The sequence below is a fragment of the Xenopus laevis genome, chromosome 1L (genome assembly GCF_017654675.1).
Source record: "Xenopus laevis strain J_2021 chromosome 1L, Xenopus_laevis_v10.1, whole genome shotgun sequence".
Taxonomy (NCBI): Eukaryota; Metazoa; Chordata; class Amphibia; order Anura; family Pipidae; genus Xenopus; species Xenopus laevis.
This window is the reverse complement of record NC_054371.1, coordinates 196,365,672-196,383,486: the sequence shown is the minus strand read 5'-3', so window position 1 is coordinate 196,383,486 and position 17,815 is coordinate 196,365,672. Positions and strand designations below refer to the sequence as shown.

The 17,815-nt window shown below is 36.7% G+C and overlaps 1 protein-coding gene across 3 annotated transcripts in view; it reads right to left on the bottom strand.

Annotated features, from left to right (window-relative positions):
- Positions 1 to 17,815, bottom strand: part of edil3.L (EGF like repeats and discoidin domains 3 L homeolog) — a 337,031-nt gene that overhangs the window by 126,089 nt on the left and 193,127 nt on the right.

Genomic DNA, 17,815 nt, shown 5'->3' with positions numbered 1-17,815 from the left:
TGAAATTAATACAAACAAATGCTATCAATCATTTAAATACAAAAAAAAGTAACACATTCATGAAAGGTTTAATGACTTCAGAGCGAGGAATCGTTTCATTGTGTTCATCTTGGTTAATTAGTTATTGATCATTCAGTGCGTGTCAAGTAAGAAGGAATTTCGTTGATGAATAATACAATTTACTGTTTCATAGCTCTGCCATAACATACATGTGAAGGAAGGTTGTCAAATCCAGCTGTAAAAATGAGCTACACATTAAACTTGTAACAATAAACTGATTCTAGCCTTTATGTAGGGTTTTGCTACAACAACTGTCCATTCAAACATACAAGCAGAGTTGGTCATTTTACCGATAATGACAAACATTTAGTAAATACAGTATTGTTGCTAGCTTTTATGTTTAATATACTCATGCTGAGAATTTAAAGTTTAACATGCAAGGGGAACTATCGTGAAAATTAAAAAAAAAACATTATACTGTATCAGTTTTATCTGATGGCAATAAGAAACATTCTAAATACAATCATTCAAAAATTGTGCACCACTTCAGAAATAATCAGGTAACGTTGCACTTATTCTCTTTGAGCAATATGTCTTTCTACATGCAGGCAGAGTTGTATTTTTGTAAAGGCATCTCAAATATATAGGCAGCACACAGGGCAGCCATCAGGGGGGGACAGGGGGGAGAGTTGTAGGGGGCCCCGAGGGTAAGGGGGGCCACGGCCACGCCACACTTACTTGATTAGCCGGGCCCCCCATCTTTCTGAGAGCTGCTGACTTCAGGAAGGCATGGACATTTAAGGGGCCCTGGCCACCAATTTTCTTATAATGTGGGGGGGGGGCAGTCCAGGGGGCCCAGGAAATTTTGTCATATGGGGCCCTGCGATTTCTGATGGCGGTCCTGGCAGCACATATCAACAATGTATTATGGAGCTTAATCTCCACAAAAACCCAAGCCTGCATGTATAAAATGATTTTAGAAATGAAGAATTTTCAATTGATTATATTACAAAAGTTTCTATTTTCCATTTTTGTGTTCATGATTCAATCAACAAATTTGATTTAAAGAATTCATTTTGTACTCTGAAGTGTGTTAAAATGAATGCACTGTAACACAAAAGACAACATTATTTAGTAGGAAGACAAATAAGTGGATTGTCTAGTTCAGTAAATACTCCAGGAACACCAGTTTTGTTGAAAGTAAAATCTCAAGATCAGTTCTTTCATTAGTTTACACTATCTTACTGATTCTTCTTAACTGTAAACATTAGATTCTCTTATTATATATATATATATATATATATATATATATATATATATATATATATATATATATATATATATATATATATATATATATATATATATATTATATATTGACTTGAAAAGTCTATTTTCAACCTAAATTATTATGTTACTATGTTTAGGGTATGGTGATCCACATTATCGAAAGATCATCTGGAAAACCCCAGATCCTCAGCATTCTGGATAACAGGCCTCAGACCTGTACTATAAAGAAAAACTGGATGTAATTAGCTAAATAACATGATGCAAACATTTTTTGATTAAAATCTTTAAGGGACACTGAGCAAGGTGTGCATATAATATACAGTAGGGGTTAATAATCCCATAGTGAGATGTCCTATCTGGCACATGGGGCATTAAGAGATCTTGTGACTTGCTAATGCTGTAAATAATGGAAAATGTTATCTTCCATTATTTGGCAACATGGTAGATGTAGAAACTGATGAACAAGCTCTTTTTTGGAACATCTGGATTGTGAGAATGAGAACGAGTATATTTTTGTGCAGGCTTTAAATGTTACTGTTAATGGCATCACATTCTACAGCCCACACTATGGGGCCTATTTATCAAAGGTCAGATTTTAGTCGTTTTTAGAGGTTTTAGAAAATGTCTACGACTCAACTCACATACTGTAAAACTACGAATGTCATGACATTTATTAAAAAATCCAAATAGTACGAATGGAAAAAAAATGTGCAAAATCTTACAAATAAAATGCCTCGAAAACCTCTAGAATTCAGAGAGACAAAAAAGAAAACCTCTAAAAATCTGAACAGCCATCCAAAAGGATCAGCACAACTTTTCCCTGGCAAAATTTTGTATTAGAGGTTTTTATGGTTTTTCCTCTTAATAAATCTCAAATTTTTAGATCTTTATAAAAAATAAAAAAAAATAGAAAACGACAAATTTCAGAGAAAAAAAAAACTAAAGTTGATTAATAATTGGGTCCTTAATTTCCTAGTAGGACAATGCCCAGATAAATTATAATGAATTTTCATTTTTATCTAGTGTTTGGTGCTTGGTACATACACATTAAAAAGCGAGCACAAAATTTTGCATATTAAGGTATTACTAATCATTGGCTTATGTTAACAATACACAAGTAATAAATAATATTTATATAAAACCATGTGTAAAACAACCTTATGGTTGACTTATTGATTTGTTTTATTGATTTTGGAAGTTACACCATATCCCCTGTTGTACATTACGACTCTCCTTGGTGACTTTTCATAACCGTAGAATGTATGGTTGGGGATACAATATCCCTTACATCATGTACAATGAATAATGAATGAAGAATTGAAACAAAATGTATTCACCGGCAAAATATATTTGTGCTTCTGCTGAACGTTGGTTGATACAGCAATAAATAAGGCAACAGTTAAGACCTATTCTACTGTGAATAAAGATTATATTAGAAAGAATGAGATTACACATTTTTGTTCCCAGGATAAAGCCTAATGCAGCTCATCATAAATAAACGGAATAAGGAAAGAAAGTAAATATCACATAAAAATATTGTTAAAGTTATTCTCAAAGGCTGATGTTTTTTTTTTTAGACAACGCAGAAACTCTAGAATTTTACAGATACAGGCAGCAAGGGCAAGAAAATAAAAAGCAAATTGGATTTCTTTAACATGCTTGATAACTGTTTTATCATTTATTTACATCTGACAAGAGCTTACTTGGAGATACTAAGGGGCACATTTACTTAGCTGGAGTGAAGGAATAGAAGAAAAAATACTTTGCATTTCGAATGTTTTTTTTGGCTACTTCGACCATCGAATTGGCTACTTCGACCTTCGACTACGAATTCGAATCAAACGATTCAAACTAAAAATCGTTCGACTATTCGACCATTCAATAGTCAAAGTACTGTCTCTTTAAAAAAAACTTCGACCCCCTACTTCGCCAACTAAAACCTACCGAGGTACAATGTTAGCCTATGGGGAAGGTCCCATAGGCTTTCTAGCAAATTTCAGATCAAAGGAATTTCGTTCGTTCGATCGATCAATTAAAATCCTTCGAATTGTTCGATTCGAAGGATTTAATCGTTCGATCGAAGGGATAGCGGTAAATCCTTCGACTTCGATATTCGAAGTCGAAGGATTTAACTTCGATAGTCGAATATCGAGGCTTAATTAACCCTCGATATTCGACCATTAGTAAATGTGCCCCTAACTGTATTGTGACCAGGCAAAAACAAAGTGCGTATTTCTACCCCACCTGCTACTTATATCCCTGCTGCTTACACCATCTACTCAATTGACAATGTCATTTGCAAAAGAGGCTGAGCATGCAGTACTGTAAATATGAAATTCCAATACTATTTAAAGGTCTAAAATTAGATTTATGGGTTGCTTAAAATAAATAAAAATAAATAAGGGAAGGTTTGCTAAGAACATCACTTTTGCAGCACTAAGAACTATGTGTTCTGTACTCAGTTACAATGAAAAGGGTGTGGGTAGAACAGATGCAGCGCCAGCGACTGCAGAAAACAAACTGTCCCACTTCTTTGGGTTCCGTTGGGACTGCTCTCATATCACTGTTGACCTCAGAGCCCAGGAGAGTAGATGCAGCTTAGAAACACAAGAAGGCTACAAATAAGCACTGTGGTAAGCACAAAGGCCCAAATTCAGCCTGTATTCTGCATGGTGCTGTAATTAAATGGTAAAACAGGTATCACTACTATAGTCTGCCTCTATAATGTTGCTGCCTTAAAGGGGTGATGACTCTACATGCCATCCATTAGGTAGATTATAGTACAAAAGCTTTCGCCAGAACTATTATGTCATGTAAATATGACTACATAGGGAGTACATAGGGGTGGGCAGCTGAGAAACCCAACACTCAACTTAAGTGACGGGGTAAAGGACCAGTACCTAGCAGGAGATCAGCATCCCAATGTACATTATTATACATGTATAGAATCTATTATCACAATGCTCTGGACCTGGGGTTTTCCAGATAAGTGATCTTTTCAAGTAATTTTAATATTGAATGAACCCAACAGGTTTGTTTTGACACCTATATGGATTTATGTAGCCTAGTCAGGACAATATACTGTTTTATTATTACAGAAAATACGGAAATACGTTTCAAAAAATATAATTATTTTTGAAACTTCATGGTGCTTAATGATCAGTTATAATTAGTGCTTAGTGATGTAACTTTTGGTGGCCCAATCCCCATACGTTAAAAGAGACTTACCCTGTGTATAAGCAGTTTGAGAATAACACCTACTAAATAGACTAGAACATGGGCTATTCATAATTTAAATAAACATTTACCCAGTGATATTAAAATGAATATTTTAATGGTTAGTGTCTATCCTCCTACACTGGATGCTGATGGAAATATAGCTATATAGGTATGGGATTTGTTATCTGGAAACCTGTTATAAAGAAAGTTCCAAATTATGGGATGGCCATCTCTTTTTCATTTTAATAAAATAATTAAAAATTATTTTCTTTTTCTCTGTAATAATTAAACAGTATCTTTTATTTGATATAAGCTATTGAGCTACATTATAATTAATCCTTATTGGAGGTTTAATAAATGTTTAAATTGTTTTTTCAGTCAACATAAAGTGTGGTATTACAGAAACATCCCTTATCCAAGTATTCTGGATAGCAGGTCCCATAATTATACTAGTATTTATCTGATGCTGACCCTGGCAGCTACAAAGGACAAGCAAGTTGCTGAATACTGTTGTCTGTGGGTTTCCGCCAGTGACATACTGTAAATTGAGTTTATTCTCACACATGACTGATATACTGTGCATAACACTGGAGATAGAAGCAGTACATTAACTGGGACTGCAGGAACCTATGGAACACAATGCTAAGCAGATTCATTGCACATAGACACAGGGAACCTACCACTACAAGACAAAAACTGTCAATTCTGTGTAGGGTTGCCACCCATCCAGTTTTGACCCAGACAATCCAGTTGTCAGAAGAGTTGCCTGGGTCAAAACTGCCTCCCTAGTTTTCCAAATTAGGAAAACTGGACAGGACTCCCCTAGACTGATGTGGCGGTGGACCAATCACCGATCACCACATCAGTACTCTTCCCAGTGGCTTGATTGCCCCGTCCCTCCCTATGTCATCACCACACCTGTCACATCACAGCCACTCCTCCCGTCCGGAATGGTGGTAACCCTAATTCTGGGGCACTGAAAAGCTATAAATATTACGGTTCTTCACTTGCATACCTGTATTAGATTCATTCAGCGACAGGTGAAATATCTGTAGGACAAGGCACATCTGTACATCTAGTTTGCCTTAGGCAGGTGTTAACTACAACACTCCCTTATTTTTAAATGATCACACTCTGCACCCTGTGCCAGGTGCACTAACAAAGTAGCATCTGGCACAAGGGTAAATATCATATATGCACTGCAGCATAAGTCAGTGGAAGAACTAAATTTACAAAGCACCAAGCGCTTGTGTCTATACTACATAAATGAACCCTTTGGCCTTTCATTTTCTACAATTAGAGCAAAACAAGACTAAGAAGTACATCTGCTATTTCTCATGCTCAATATATAGCCAGACAGATGTAAGAATTGGTCCCCAATCTGCCTGATAAAAAATATAAAATAAAACTCTAATTGCATGAAGCTCTGCTTGCTATATCTTCACTACTGTATTTTCAGAGTTGCTGCCTATAATCATATAATATCAAGATTAAGTGCATACAAGAGCAACATATGCAGCTGAAATGAATGATGACTTAATTATACTGTTCCCTCCCCAGCAATCAACAGAAGCCTGATGATGATATATGTATATATAAATTTATGTCGTGAATATTACATGCAGAACCTTACATAATTACAGTGCAGATGAAATATTATACTGCTACAAGCAGTCATTATAAGCCAACTCAAGTTGAATGCCACTTCTTAAACTAGGGATTGAACACATTACTTTTTAAGTTGCACTAAAAGAACTTTGGAATCTTTCGACATCTAAACAACAAATGCTCTGAAAGGCTACACATTTATTACTTCTACTTTTTACTACTCATCTTTCTAGTCAGGCCCCTCTCCCATTCATATTCCAGTCTCTTATTCAAATCAATGCATGGTTGCTAGGGTCATTGGGACGCAACCAGATTGTTCAAATTGCAGAGCTGCTGAATAAAAAAAACCACCAATAATAAAAAATAAAAGCCAATTGCAAATTGTCTCAGAATATCACTCTCTATATCATCAAAAGTTAATTAAAAGGTAACAACCCAGCCTCTTTTTTTGATCTTAACCAAGTGGTCAATACTTTCCTATAATAATTGGCGTTCCTCATAATTAGTACCAAACCAAAACTTGCCATAGACCTGAAAGTTGCTTCTTTCTGTGTGTTTTATATGTTCACTAACATGCTTTCCATATTTAGAAGAGCACTTGATGAAACCTTATTAAGTTGTGAATATATGTAAATTTAATTTAATATGTATGTTTGTAGGGCTTCCCTTTATAAACTTCCCCAGCATCCTGACTTTAGCAAGCACAAGCCAATTGTGGCTAAATGTTTGATCCAGGGAATTCCACCATCAAGAAATATATTGTATATTGAAATGTATATTAGTATAGTCTCGAGAAAAATATTTCCTATATATACAAGTAGTCTTTTTCTTCTGTTTCATTTTCCTAAGCAGATTGTGACATATGGGGCCAAAGTTTAATTACATAGAACATTCCTGACACAAACCATTTATGCATTTTGTATTAGTGGGAGCTGCAATATTGTTAGCTGAACAACATCATTTATTACAACCACTTTACAGTGCTGTTCTAATTCTGGTTACTGAATTATTTGGCAATTCTCATATTCACTCAGTTTTGGGCATATGCTGACCCTTTCTTCTATTGAACCATGGTCAATGCACAGAAAAGAGTGGAATTATAGCAGTACATATTTTTAACTGTAATAAGTACAATTTAGAAGGATATTTTTAGTGTCCACTAGCTCTTTATCATTAGACCTATCTAAACCATCCTGGCTCATATTATAATCTGGAAACACAATGAGGATAACATAAAGCTCAGAGAGAAATAGGAAAAGATTGGACAGACACAGAGGGGATGTGCAGCTCATGGGGATGGGGGAACAGAGGAACTCAAGAATGAGTGAAACTGAGGAGCATAAAAAGTGAATGCTAGAAGGAACGTGGGAATAGATAAAGAATGAAAAAATCTGGGGTTGGCCAATGGCAGGAAAAGCAATACGAAAGGTGTCAGATAAACATGGAAAATAGAAAAGATGGGAGAGATACAGAAGGGGGATATGCAGTTCATGGGAATGGAGGAACAGAACCGTTTGAAAGAGGGCAAAAGAGGAAAGCATGAGAAGTGAATGATAAAAGGAAAGTGGGAATAGATGAGGAACAAAAGAAATTGGGGTTGGTCAATGGCAGGAAAAGGAATAAGAAAGGTGTCAGATAAACATGGAAAATAGTATAAAAGATGAAATGAGAAGGATAAATATGAATGGACAGGAAACTGGTCTGGTGGAATACAAGCGTCACACCTAAATAAACAGATCTAAAACTGTATACCATGCCTAAAGTACAAGAGGTAATAATGCATAACCTGTTGGAAGACCCGAATCTTTTCTACAATAAATATATAAAACATTCTATTTTTAACCTGACCAAATGAATTTAAAACATTTCCTGATTTTTTTACAGTACAATACATTCAACTTCATATGGGCAGTTTTATTGTTTTTGGTAAGTAAAAAATGTTAGATCATGGTGAGAGGTGTTCAGCCAACCATTTGGTTGCAATACATACACTATTACCCTTCAAACCCAAGTAAGAGCATCACAGGTTTTTTCTGCTGGACGTCCTACAATACTACATTATTGTTCTATCTTCTACAAAATATAATCATCAATTCAATAACATAGGAATTGAGGATCATATCAGCCAGGGGAAATCCTAGGGCAGTGACCCCCAACCAGTGGCTCATGAACAACATGTTGCTCCCCCACCCCTCGGATATTGCTCCCAGTGGCCTATCATATAAGGCACTTATTTTTGAATTCCAGGCTTGGAGGCAATTTTTGGTTAAATAAAAATCCAGCTGTACTGCCAAACAGAACCTCCTGAACATTGTTCAGGTTTGTGTTGCTCCCCAACTCTTTTGACATCTGAATGTTGCTCATGGGTAAAAAAGATTAGGGACCCCTGGCCTAGGGGCTCACCATTACAAGAATGTTCTGCAGGTTGGGTGAGCCTGATATTTGTTATTGGTATTCACCACAAATGGGGGCTAGAGCTCTTCTGCTTCTTCTGGCCCTGATCTCCTAGAAGGAATGGATGCAAAAGTGATGTGAAAGTGAATAATTGTTATAATGACTATTCCCATAAAACATTCTAAATCATTATATTGGGGTAGCAGTGTATTATGTTTAATATGGTTGCTGAACATGATATACATTGTCATAAATATTACATTTAAAAAGAATTTATTTACAATGGGAAAAAATTATTAAGCTAAACTTTTTTCTTGTGTAGAATGCTGTTCATCCCCAAATTATCTTGCAGTCTATTAATAACTCCATGTTATTATGGTTAGTGTATTCGGGAAACCACATATCTATTTAACTGCTGAATAAAATACTTTATAATTCAAAAAATGCTAGATTGTAAGCTGTCTCAAAACGGTCACTGTCTACAGAATAAATGTAACACGTTCTTACAATTGTTCTGTGGTAGGAAAACTGTGGGTAGGACACATTGAAACATTTTTTTTGTGCAAGGGCTGTGCAAGTAGAGCAGTAGGAAAAAGAAGTCCCAGCAGCTTTATGTTTTCATACTAGGGATGAGGGGACTTTTCATGGTTCCTCCAGTTTCAAAAATGTTTGCCAAATAATAGTAATATATCAAAGCAGAAATAAATAGAAGAATGTGCTTGTTTGCCAGGCAAGCCATCAAGGAAATGCCACAATAAAGTAGAATGAATTGTAACAAATATAATGTTCCCTCAGACTGGCGTTTTGAAAACGAGGCACATTTTTCTAGAAAGCATGGTATTTCTATGTGAAAATACCAGCAGTTTTTTTTTTTTGTTTGATTGAGCTTTTGAAGAATATTCATGAATATGTATTGTCTGAAGTTCCAGGAAAAAATGCAGAATGTCTACTTCAAAGATTACAGTTTACAGGTACAGGAGAAAAATACATTTTATGTCAGGTCATAAATATCAGAATCATTTTCACTTTTGCCATTACTAGTGCTTTAAAATGATGTAAATGTTTTAGAGAATGATCTACTTTCTTTTTCACATATAGAAATAGCAATGACAACAGTAAACACGTTGGTAGCTTGGGCCACTGAATTGGCAGTTAGAGAAAGAACAGTACAGTCTAAAAGTGAACACCTGTGCATTTTCAAGATAAAGACTGCAAGGGAAAAAAAGAGGGCAGGGGGGTAGGAGAACAACATAAAGGGGCAGATTTATCAAGGGTCGAATTTCGACGTTTAAAAAACCCTCGAATTCGAATTTCGAAGTAAAAATCCTTCAAATTCAAATTCGAAGGATTTACCGCAAATACTGAGATCGAACAAAAATCATTCGAATCGAAGACTGAACGATTTTAATCGATCGAACGATTTTATTCTATCAAAAAAACTTGCTGGGGAAGGTCCCCATAGGCTAACATTGAACCTCAGTAGGTTTAAAGTGTGAAGTCGAAGTATTTTTTAAAGAGACAGTACTTTGACTATCAAATGGTCGAATAGTCAAATGATTTTTACTTTGAATTGTTCGAATCATTCGATTCGATTGAATTTGACCCATTCGATGGTCGAAGTACCCAAAAAAATACTTCGAATTTCGAATTTTTTTCAATTCGAATTATTCCCTCGAGCTTAGTAAATCTGCCCCAAAGAGTTAATATATTCATCTTATGGTATACTCTTGCAATGATTTCTTACAATAGTATCAGAGCCTAGCTTAGTTGAAAAATTCATATTTTTGTAGAGAAAAGTCCTGTGCGCCATTAGCCTAAGACTTGAGGGCACATGCACATCTGCAATTGCAGTGTCCAAGAATTCCAATATCCTTGTGGTTGAAAAGGGGCTGTGCTGACCTTAATTGCATTTAATTCATCACATATTGGGTGCACCAACTTAAAAGTGTGCCTGGCATAATTTCCAGTGTTTGTTGAGAGTGACGCGTGTTCCTGATTCTTTCAGCCCAATTCAACAGTCCTGATCGACGTAGAACACTGAGGGAACTCTGGAGCTACCACCTGGTCCAGAGATGGTGGTTGCTCCAGGGCTCACCCGTCCCAATAGGCGGAGGATCGCTCAATCAGAAAGGAAGGGAAGAAGGACTGAGCAGCACCAACAGCAACTATACAGGAGTGCAAGGAGAGTATTCTGACATAAGTACTTTTAATGAAAGTGACTTGACTGTGGTGAAGTGCAGGGACTGCAACTTCACTTGTAGAAGTACATGAGCCTTTTGGTGTGGATTCATTTTTTATATCAGAAGTAGGGATGTAGCGAACGTCGGAAAAAAAGTTCGCGAACATATTCGCGAACTTGCGCAAAAATGCGAGCGGTTCGCGAACGGTTCGCGAACCCCATAGACTTCAATGGGAAGGCGAACTTTAACATCTAGAAAAGACATTTCTGGCCAGAAAAATGATTTTAAAGTTGTTTAAAGGGTGCAACGACCTGGACAGTGGCATGCCAGAGGGGGATCAAGGGCAAAAATGTATCTGAAAAATCTGCCTGTGTGTGCTTGGAAGAGATAGTGTAGGGGGAGAGCTGTTAGTGATTTCAGGGACAGATGATAGTAAGTTTGCTGGCTAGTAATCTGCTTGATACTGCTCTGTATTGGAGGGACAGAAGTCTGCAGGGATTTGAAAAAAAGTGACTCCGGTGTTTTTTCTGGAGACGGTAATATTATGGATATTTAGACAGAATGGGAACAAGGTCACACAGCTCGATGGCGGGTTGAAGAAAACAGTGTGCAAATAATGCCTACAAGGCCAACGTATACACTACTACAGCGGTCGATACGGATTACGTAAAATATATTATGGCTGCTTGAAAAAAGTGACTCCGGTGTTTTTTCTGGAGACGGTAATATTATGGATATTTAGACAGAATGTGAACAAGGTCACACAGCTCGATGGCGGGTTGAAGAAAACAGTGTGCAAATAATGCCTACAGGGCAAATAATGCCTAAAAGGTCAACTTATACACTACTACAGCGGTAGTAAAATAAAAAAAAGTAAAATAAAAAAAAAAGAATATTAAAAAAAAAAATTAAAGTTGGTGCTGCTGAACTACTAGGAGCAGCAGATTAGCACACCAGTCCCACTCCCCAACACTGCTAGACTAATAGCACTGGGCTCTTATAGTAGTAGTAGTAGTAGTAGTAGTAAAACAACAAAAAATAAATAAAAGCAGTCCTTACAAGGACTACTGTTATTGCAGCAGTCAGCAGATGAGATCAGAAGCAGGACAGCTGCCCACTGCAGCTACATACAGAGCACTGCAGTAGAAGGTAGATTACTAGCCAGCAAAGCTACCTAAGCTTAAATGTCCCTCAAACCCCTGCAGACTTCTGTCCCTCCAATAACAGAGCAGTATCAAAACGATTACTAGCCAGCAAACTTTCAACTGTCCCTGAAATCACTAACAGGCAGCAGCTCTCTCCCTACACTATCTCTTCAGCACACACAGGCAGAGTGAAAAAACGCTGCAGGGCTTCGGTTTTTATAGGGAAGGGGAGTGGTCCAGGGGAGAGCTTCCTGATTGGCTGCCATGTACCTGCTGGTCTGGGGTGAGAGGGCAAAAAAAAGCGCCAACAATGGCGAACCCAAAATGGCGAACGTCGCGCGACGTTCGCGAACTTCCGGCGAGCGCGAACACCCGATGTTCGCGCGAACAAGTTCGCCGGCGAACAGTTCGCGACATCTCTAATCAGAAGTATTCATTTATCAGTGTAAGCTTTCTCTTTCTTTTCAGTATTAAGGGCACATTTACTAACATTGGAGATAAATATCTCCGGAGAGGTTGCCCATAGCAACAAATTACTGTTGCTTTTGTTTTCTAACTTGCAGGTGACTGTTTAAATCGAATTGATGATTGGAAGTGCTGTTTTTCTAGAAGAGATCCATGTGGTGTGGAGATTGCTTTAGGTTTACCAACCTTTTCTACCTTATCAATTAATTTTCAGTAGCTGGATTGATTAGATTTCAGTGTAATAATTAACAGTAAGAAACAGCTCTCAGTTACATGACATGAAGCCCTGACATATATTCAAAAAATGCCTGGGAAATTGCTTGGCATCACTGTCCTTGTATATATTTACTAAATAAATCAGTGTCTTTATCCCCTATTTGTGGTTGGGGTATATAAACCTGTGCTTACGTCGCCAGTCTTAGAGATAGGAGCACTGCTTTAAAATTGGCAATTTATAGACAGTAGATACAATTGGCAATTTATAAACAGTAGATACAAAGAACAAACATAGTTTGCATTTAGAGCTTTGTCCCTATTATAGCGCATGTTGGAACAGAGAGGCTAAACAAAATTCTTGTCAGTTTGGCAATGCAAGAATTCCCATAACGGGTGGCCTACAAAACATTTTAAGTGCATACTTTGTTCTATAATTGGCTCAATTCTAATAAATACATAAATCATATATTTTTATCTGTGACATATTTTCTTCACGGTGGATGTTTAGAGGCTAGTCACAGAGAAGGTTTTTAAGGTTCTGTAAGCTGTAATGAATAGGGCTCAGTATTTATTGGTCAGTATGTAATATGTAAAATGTTTGTGATTTTGTGTCATTTGTGCCATTTATATGTCTGATGTACACACCTTTTATTGTACATTTGGGCAGAATATATGAATAATAATGATGATAAAGGCTTGAATAAAACTCACAGTCTACTTCCACCACCACCACTATGTTATTAGTGTAGAAAGTTGCAACTTTAATGAGAGCCTACAGGAGTCGAAGTGCAGTAGTAGTAACTAGCAGAGATATGTCTGTCGTCATTAGTTTGTTCAATAGCCAGTCAAGTGGATCTTAGGTGAAGCAAGAGGCGTTTCTGGCTCCCATCACCATATCACTATGTCTATGATCTCATTTAGCAGGTACAGTCTCTAGCAATGGAGAGCATATATACTGCATTTTGTCTCTTTGAGCTTTTTTTAAAGCTCAAAATAGTGATGTGCCATATTTGCCATCTAATTAGAAAGACTTGGACATATGTTGCATTCCTTGTAACACAGCATGCTGCAGGAACTGTGTGAAAAGCTATATGTACAGAAATACTTGCAATATTAATATCCAAGTTTATTTAGATTTCCGCTGATCTAATTATTTCATCACCTTCTTAAATGTTGCAGCTTTCATTTTTCCTCATAGATTTTCATGGTCTTTGGAATAACTATTTATGTTTGTGTTGTCTTTGTGCATTGGGATAGCTATGAATCTATGGGGCAGATTCACCAACAGGCCAAAAGTCGCCAGCGACCACTTTGCACCCATCGCTACACTTCGCCAGGTGAAAATTCCCGCTTATTCACTAAAATGCAGCGTTTCATCGTGGGTGCTGAATGCTGATGAAGAAGCGCTAGAGGTCTTGCGCTCAGGTTAATTTGCATATGCAGGAAATTTAAAGTTGAATGGACGTCTTTATGTTATATGTTGCAGCAAATACATTACATTTCCACTGTTAATTACACATGTCCAGGGAACCTTAATAAAGACATTAGAGTTGTTATAATGCCCTACACATGAGCCCACTGTATAGTTACTGTTCCATATGTTAGAAAATGTATGGGGGAAACCAGTTACCCCAAAAAAAATTTAAGAACTTTTGCAGGCTATCACTCTAAAAAAAGGAAAAGACACCCGTGCTTTTTGAATTTGATGCTTTTTCCACTAAAGAATATGATGTAAGTAACAGAAGATTGAAGATCTATGCACTCCAGTGCACGTTGCCTGGTCTGAGCTGGTGAAGGCAAGTCTGGCGAAAGAGGTAACATTCAGTAAAATCCGCATATTAGTGAATTTGTGGAGTACTAATTAAAGGTGTACTGGTATGGCTTTGGTGTCCTTGGCTAGCCTATGATTAAGTCATTCTGTGTGGATTGTTGCATGGATATTTATATTGAATAATGTGCTGTAAATTTATAAGGAATTGCTTCATGAATAGACAATGGTAATGGTGTTCCACATTGTAGCCTTTTCATAATTGCTTATCCATGTCCGTAAGATGCTGCTGGTTTATTTCTACTATAACTATTGTTAATGAAACAATCCTCGCAAGACATTACTGTGTTGGTAGGTGACATTAGCAGAACTCCACAGAGATGATCATTCAGTAATTATTATATAATTAGATTTATTATAGGTGAGTTGGTTATGAAATGCTCATTTGTCTGCAGCTTATATTTATCAAGCTGGAAAGTAGCATTTTCTTATAAATGGCAGCAATTTCTCTGTATTCTACAGAACATGCTCTAAATTCCAAAGCACTTTCATTATTATTAGGTAGATAGTTGCACACTACCAGCTTGGACCTCAAAGGAGATGACGTTCTTTTATTTTTATAGGGTTAGCTTGTAAATGATGCCTGTAAACATAATTATCATCCCAGTGATAGTTATTAAGAAATGAGGGTATTTTTAACTATCATTTCCACACCCTATTGGTTTGTAGAGGATCCTAGTTAGGGGTCCCAGCAAGCCATACCTTATTTTAGTGCACGTGTCCAAATTGAATAAAAATTGAAGTAGGTGTCATAGTTTTCAAGATACCTGTAATTTTTGGGTTTATTTTTGTTTGCAAAAGACCCTTATCAGATCATCGAGGTCCCATAAAATCATAGCAACTTTACCCCACTAGTTAAAGAAATAATGATTTTTTTTAAAAAAATTCAAACTCAATTGATCAGGTGGGCACAGTCTTAACTGGAAAACCTAAGCAAATAGTGTTTTAGGAAATTTGCTGTACAACCTAATAATTTTCTCATCCTATTGGCATTCAGGCAAGGGGTCTTCTAAATAAATAATAAATAAATGAACACACATTTAATCCTAGCAAAATATTTGCAATACATGGCAAGATTGATTGGGCAGCATATTTGCATTGCTTCTCCATGAACTAAATTGTAGTTCCACTGATTTTAAACAACTATAAACACAACATTTTAATTATTATAATATTGTATAGTATAATGCTAAATGCTAACTTAAGATATCCTTCCATGATATTTTAGATAAGATTGCAAAACAACAATATAAACTTGAATAATGGCAGATCTACGTGTAATAAGAATAATGAAATGCATGTCTACCAGCAACACAGCATGGACAATTGTGGGAGTAAAACTGCGATGATTATTCATGTTGATTTGAGTAGGAAGAAAAACATATGATCGTGGTTTTTCATAAGGTGGGCGTTTGTTCTTCTGTCCTTTACAAATACCAGTGAGCAAATGGAAAGCAACTGTCTTGTAGCCACAGCATAAGATGTATAATGCACAGTAATATACAATAGCTGCAGCTTAAAGCACATAGCTTGAGTTTATATTGATCTCAAGAAAAAAAGGTTTATCACTTGAAAAATTATAGACAACATTCAATTTGAGATGCAATTCAATTCAGTCTCACAGTTTATCTTGTGAAAACAATATTGAAGTCTACGGGGAAAAACTGGAACTGGACTAGGAGAAACGTTTTTCTTCTCATATTGAATCTCATCCATGAGCTTTCACATCATAAACCATAAGATAACTTTTTCTCATTGAATTAAATATGGACCTTCGTGACAAAAATGCATTTAAAATGTAAAAAACTCAAAGCAATTGTTATTGTGCCATTATTTTGGATATATATTGAGTTAATTAACATCACAGAGAAGCTGCAAATTAAAGGAAACGGAACACAGGAAACTGTGGGGAATGTCATTGATGAGTTTATCTGCATTCTGGATTTCTAGATAAGGAACATAATACCTGCACCAGGTCTAAAAGATAGATACTTTGAGACATGTCTCTAGTACTAGTAGATGCTATAGAAAGAAAAGGCTAGCGATATACAAACTGGCTGGCTGTTAGTTAGGATTTAGCATTTTAACAGACATTCAATGCACTTTAAATAAACAAAATAATTAACACATACTATAAACATAAGCTTTATAAATTATTTAGCAGGAAAATCCAACACATATTAAGAAGGCGTTATATCTGTACAAAAAAAATTGGCATCTACAAGTAGGGATGTAGCGAACGTCGGAAAAAAAGTTCGCGAACATATTCGCGAACTTGCGCAAAAACGCGAGCGGTTCGCGAACCCCATAGACTTCAATGGGAAGGCGAACTTTAACATCTAGAAAAGACATTTCTGGCCAGAAAAATGATTTTAAAGTTGTTTAAAGGGTGCAACGACCTGGACAGTGGCATGCCAGAGGGGGATCAAGGGCAAAAATGTATCTGAAAAATCTGCCTGTGTGTGCTTGGAAGAGATAGTGTAGGGGGAGAGCTGTTAGTGATTTCAGGGACAGATGATAGTAAGTTTGCTGGCTAGTAATCTGCTTGATACTGCTCTGTATTGGAATGTGAACAAGGTCACACAGCTAGATGGCGGGTTGAAGAAAACAGTGTGCAAATAATGCCTACAAGGTCAACGTATACACTACTACAGCGGTGGATACGGATTACGTAAAATATATTATGGCTGCTTGAAAAAAGTCACTCCGGTGTTTTTTCTGGAGACGGTAATATTATGGATATTTAGACAGAATGTGAACAAGGTCACACAGCTAGATGGCGGGTTGAAGAAAACAGTGTGCAAATAATGCCTACAAGGTCAACGTATACACTACTACAGCGGTGGATACGGATTACGTAAAATATATTATGGCTGCTTGAAAAAAGTCACTCCGGTGTTTTTTCTGGAGACGGTAATATTATGGATATTTAGACAGAATGTGAACAAGGTCACACAGCTAGATGGCGGGTTGAAGAAAACAGTGTGCAAATAATGCCTACAGGGCAAATAATGCCTAAAAGGTCAACTTATACACTACTACAGCGGTAGTAAAATAAAAAAAAGTAAAATAAAAAAAAAATGAATATTAAAAAAAAAAAATTAAAGTTGGTGCTGCTGAACTACTAGGAGCAGCAGATTAGCACACCAGTCCCACTCCCCAACACTGCTAGACTAATAGCACTGGGCTCTTATAGTAGTAGTAGTAGTAGTAGTAAAACAACAAAAAAATAAATAAAAGCAGTCCTTACAAGGACTACTGTTATTGCAGCAGTCAGCAGATGAGATCAGAAGCAGGACAGCTGCCCACTGCAGCTACATACAGAGCACTGCAGTAGAAGGTAGATTACTAGCCAGCAAAGCTACCTAAGCTTAAATGTCCCTCAAACCCCTGCAGACTTCTGTCCCTCCAATAACAGAGCAGTATCAAAACGATTACTAGCCAGCAAACTTTCAACTGTCCCTGAAATC